Raw genomic sequence first — 6,000 nt, 5'->3', positions numbered from 1 at the left:
GTCACGGGTTCGAGCCCAGAGAACACTAACGAGTTTCGGTTTTTTTTTTATTCAAATCTTCTTAAAACACACAGTCAACTCCACTACTTACCCTCCACTCCGTCACCATCAAAAAAAAAAAAAAAAACCCTCCACTCCAAAAGTGAGTATCATGCAGCATGCAGGCCGGTATCAGTTTTATATACTTAATTAAATAAAGTTTAGCTCAACAGCTCACAAAAGTTTTAGTCAACATTAGTTAAGAGTTTGAGACCATACTAATTTCTTTCACTCAAAAGACATCACTTTCTATAAATTTTCACTTCAGCAATTTAAAACAATGTTATTAAAATGTCTCAAATATCAATGTGAGTTTGCTATCTCAGTTTTTACAATTGTTTATCACTTAAGGATTTTCGATGTCAAGCAAGCTATTGAAGGGTTGATGAAGAGGCAAGCTATTGAAGAGTTGATGAAGACCAGCAGTGGTATGTGTTTGCGCAGTCCTCTGAGATTGTTGATCATTTTTTTTTCCGCTAAACTCGGGATTGTTGATCACACCATCTCGATAATCAAAGCTTTTTCTTAGCTATATGCCTATAGGGGCTCGGCACCACAAATCTGTTGGCAAGCTCAAGTCCGGTTTGAGCCACATTTAAATAACTCATATGACTTATTAACTTCGGTTCATGCCTATGTAAGCCATTTGAATGTGGGAAATTGGGAATTATTCAAATCTGAGATAAAAACATAGAATGGAATCTTATTTGTTAGTTGATTTTGGTGGGAGCGTTTCCCATTACTTTCATACTAACCCTAATCACCTTCCTTCATTCGACGAGCGGTGTGTTTAAGAAACATGTTAGTATATTTTCTACATTCAATCGACCCTTTTACAATATTCTTGATTGATTAAAATGCATATTTTTAATATTTATTCTCTCTTTTTTTTTCCAATGTTTAAACTCCTCAGAAGCGTGGCGAGATTACAGTTAATTTGTAACACAAAGTCAATGTATACTAAAAGCTGAATAATAGACTTAATTAAATTAGAATTTTATATGTTAATTCCTAAATATATATGAAAGTCAATGTATTTCAGTGTTTTTCAATTAGGTGTTCTACTATTTACTACTTTGAGTCTTAGCCGTGCTCTTTGATTAGAGCTCGTTTTGATTCTCTAACTGCGTGTTTCCAAATTTTGTGAATCCTCAAGATAAGGGTTGAATTTAATTGTTGGAATATGACATTAACGGAACGAATCCCACTTTTTTTGGCGTTTCTTTCACACCAAGTCACGGGCTCGAGTTAGAGCCCATCATCAATTTCATTTTTGGGCACTCCTTTTTGCCCTCGGTTGGACAATGAGTGATATAACTAACAATAGTAAGGGGTCTCGATATGATTTAGTTGGACCCTTCTAGAGGGCATCGATATTCTTGGGTTTGGATGATAGTAGGATTTGTAGGTGGGATAAAGCGTGATCGAAAAGATATGATTTAGAATCTCTTCATGAAGTGAGAGTACATCCGTCGGACATCAGTTTTTCTAGAGGGGCCGAACTTTCGAATGATTTTTATTTTTTCCATTATTGGTGGTGGTTCAATTGTGGTTGGATCTCTTGGTGGTAAAATTAGATTGTATTTGCCATTCTTGGTGGTGGTTGATTATTGTCATGAGTGCCGTCGGCATGGGCATCAACTAGTATATATATAGGGGTGGGATAGAGGCACATTCATTTGTAGCCATGCAGGGCATGATGAATCCACACCATCAATGCGGGCCAATCAACGGACATAGTCTATTCTAAATTACCAAATCGAAATAAATGAAATTTCAGAAAAACAAATTTTGCTAAACTAAAAACCACGAAATAAACAAAAAATCGATCGAACCTTCTTCTCCAAAATTAGATCGATAATTTTTCTCTCCTCTCCAAAATTCGAGTGGGTTCTCTCTTTTCGTGTACTTTTTAGATTCGAGGTAATTTCTCTATTTCTCATTGCCACATCGAGGTGGGTTGGTATATTTTACATTTTTAGCTTAATCCATGAGTTGTTTGTTTGTTTGTTGATTTGCATGTTAGTATTGTGTGTTAGATCAGAATTTGAATATGTTTTGATAGATTTTCAAATTTTGGAATCTGATTTGGATGTTTTAGCTTAAACTGCCTTAGGTAGGCCAAGATATAAAAATCCTATTTTATTTTTGCAGCTGCATTAGATTAAGAGCTGTCATCATTCACGTTCAATTGGTATTCCAAGAGAACTCCATTATCTCTTTAATTGCCAATAATGTAACTCTTGAACCTTATGTCTCTCTAATTTCTTTGATTTTTGTTTACTTTACACTTGCATTGGCTAATATTGTCATTCGATCCTTTCGAGTCGACACGCATCATATCATTATATTTCTATACTTCTATAGTTACCATCACCATTTTATCACATACACTGTAATCATGTCTAATATTTGGCTTATAGAGGACCCGAGAGAAAGAATATCCACATAGCTTAGATCATATGATACATCAATCATTTGAACATGATGTGATGTTGGCGTGTTGATTTCTATATGACATTTTTTGTTAATTTTCTTTGCAATGGTATGATCGGGCTCGGTGAAAATTTATTTAATTTTCAACACTTTTTAAGATTATTTCTTCTTCTATGAAAGTTCGAAACTTTGTTTTCTCATTTTCCCTTTTAAAGTTCAATGCACACATTATTCCTTATGCAATTAGATAATCGATGGGTGGAATCTGATTTGCTTGAAGGTGAAAGCACTAAAAAGAAAGGCATCAATAAAGCAAACTATGCTAGAAAATATGCCCCTCCATTTTGTGAGATTTGGTTTATCAACAAAGGAAATCATGCAGACGAGGGAGGCTTCGAAAAATTTGATTTGTGTTTATAACTTCATTTCGATCCGAAAGCAAGGCAAGAAAGGGGTTAGGGTCAATATCATCTCCTAATGATAGGTCTAATTACGTACTTTACCCCACCTTTCCTCGATATAACTCTTGTCCACCTAGTGGAGCTCGAACTTGGTTGAGTGTCTTGTGTTAGATCAGAATTTGATATGTTTTGAGAACTGGCTTTATCTGGCGATGGATCTAGTTTTCACGGAGAGAGTTTCAAAGACTGCATCAAGTTCAAATAGTTTAACCGGCATCATTGCGTGGTATGCCTCGGCGGAATTGAAATGTTACGAGAGATCGGTTCGATTTGTTAGAGGGAGAAAGCTTTTATAATCGGATGTTAAATTCACGGGTATGAAGCTGCGACAACAAAAAGGAAGCTTTTTCGAGCTCTTTAAAGCGTAGAAGATTAGAACATGAAGTTTGTGGAAGCTATAAATAAGGTTGTCTTCTCAAAGGAAATTTAACATTTATAGAGAGTGGCTTCCGCGAGGCTTTGGTATTTTTCACCGAATCTAGCTAGATTAAGAGCTGCCATCCTTCACGTACAGTGGTATTCTTTCTAGTCTGAGAGTCATGTTTATGTTAAGGGGGCCCTTATGTTAAATGGAACCTGTCAAAACTTTGTTCTGTGAAGTTTATTTTGAAGTTCATTTTGGAACCTGTCAGAAATTTTCATTTTTTCTGTGAAGTTCATTTTTTCTGCCAGAAATCTTTGCCCGTCAGGCTGTATGTTAATGAAACTTGTGAAGCTATGTGTTCCCTATATGCAGATGGAGCCACATAAGTTATGTCCATGTACATGCAGACGGAGCCACATAAGGACAAGAACTGGGCGAAATGTTAGGCAAAAAATTGGGAGAAATCAAATGATGTGCCTCCTGAATAATCTTAAAACATTCAAATCTATATTCAGAATAATAGGAAACAATATAAAACTCTATCACCAGTAAAATGACTGACCACATGTCAAATAATCCAAAAAACAACTCTTACAATTAATACCCACCAACAGCAGTTCAATAGGATTATATCAAGTTTGGTAATCGGCTTAAATCAAGCTAGTCTAATAGCATCCCAAAACAACAGAGCAAAACTAATTAAAACAAGCTAGTCTATATCGAGTTGTACTCCTTTCTCTAATAGCATCCCAATGACCTTTCTCTTCACAAAGATATTTGCCATGAAAACTTGCAGAAGTACTTTGCATGCTGACTAACTTCCATCTTCTTAATCTGCTTTCGCAAACTTGCACCATAACGGGCACCATATTTCCCGACGATACCTGCCTTCTTTGCCCGCTTAGTCATTGTTAGAGATGGAGGCTAGGTTTTTTTTTTTTTTTTTTTGCAGAGTTTTGTTTTTTTTCTGCTGGAGATGGAGGGTAGTCATAATGGACTTATGGTAGCTCTTATATCGACTGAGTATAGCTGCAGCTGATCAGATAGTCTTCCTTCACAATGGGATCAGCTACTGATATGCAAAAATCTGATAGGCAAAAATCTGGGTAATAACACAGCTACTGGCCTGAAAATCTGATATGCAAAAATGTATGAGTAGAGTCAGATGCTACTGGCAGATGGGTCACGGCAGACCAATGAAGGTTCTATGCTGAAAGCTCAAAGGAAGATTTGAAATGAGTAAAAGCAAAATTACAATGATTTAAATACTTGAAGGCATTAAATAGAGAAGTCGATGTGGTAATGAGAAATAGAGAAATTACCTCAAGCGAAAAGAACACCGCGGTCGAAAAAAGAGAACCCACTCGTGAATTTTGGAGAAATATAATAACTACCCAGAAGCATAACAACATAAGCCATAGATGTTGAGAAACAAAAACATTTGAAGTAGATAAAAACAACCCCAACATCAGAAAATATGATACAGCCCCACCGTCCCCACATAATCAAAATCAGAAAAGAAGCATTGATGAAGTAAACCCCAAACACCCATCAGCATAGCAAGATGACAGATAGAGTTGCTACTTCAACAATGGAGAACCAGATAACTAGTCCATACAACTCTTTTTTATGAATAATTCAGATATTCACATCAATTCTAGTTCAAATAACTTCTTTTCGCGGTATATAAAATATTCAAGGCAATAGATATGAAACAACATCACTTAGACTGCACTGCAAGTCTTCAGGATGGTTGTATAAGAACCAAAAAAAAGGGTTTTTTTTTTTTCCGACGGGGAGGTTAAAAAGATTAGTAAGTGTATAACTATTCTCATTTAAGATCGATCGATAGAGTTTAGATTAATAATGTGATCTGAATCAACACTAAAGCCTAGGTGATCAAGACAATCGACTTTCAAGAAATGTTAAGTGGTCATAGAGTCATCGGCCAGGGTTTTATCTTGTAGAGAAGCAAACTTATATCAATGAGTTAAGCCACACACACTCTTTGGCGAGAAAAATCAAATTCCCCTTCAGTTGGGTTTCATGTTAAAAAATCATTAATGAGCCATTAACCAACCAATCGGTTACAAAAGCGTTATCACTTAGTTAAGTTAAACGCTAAATTGTCTCACTACATATATGAATTTTCCATGGCCTACAAACAAGCTATCTTGATACAAAATCTTGATACAACCAAACAAGCATGTGTATTTGCTAAACCCGCACATGACCCTAATAGCATGTAACTTGTGTAGAATAATGCCACTTATAATGTTCATAATAATAATTATATAAGCAGCCTATGAAGCTAGATTATCAACATTTCAAAGTGACATCAAGGACATATCACATAGGTTTGATCGAGATTCTCACTTATTACCGCCAAACTAGCAAATTCATAACAATCATATGTCCTCACAAAGCACATAACAATCATCATTATATAGAGGGGACACAACACAACATTCCTTTACAAGCCTAACAATGAAAAAATGAAATACCTCATTGATAGCAAGCACTTGTCCATTGCTCTTCTTAACCTTCTTGACTTCCTCAAGAAATACCTATAAAACCAACCAAACCAAAACAACAAAACATATCGGATCATCAAAAAAAAAAAAAAAAAAATGATGATGATGATGATCATAGTTAGATTGGTTACGAACTTGGATTTGTACGAACTTCATTAGTAGCCCA

This window comes from Coptis chinensis, chromosome 9 (assembly GCF_015680905.1).
Source record: "Coptis chinensis isolate HL-2020 chromosome 9, ASM1568090v1, whole genome shotgun sequence".
Lineage (NCBI taxonomy): Eukaryota > Viridiplantae > Streptophyta > Magnoliopsida > Ranunculales > Ranunculaceae > Coptis > Coptis chinensis.
This window is presented reverse-complemented; position numbering follows the sequence as displayed.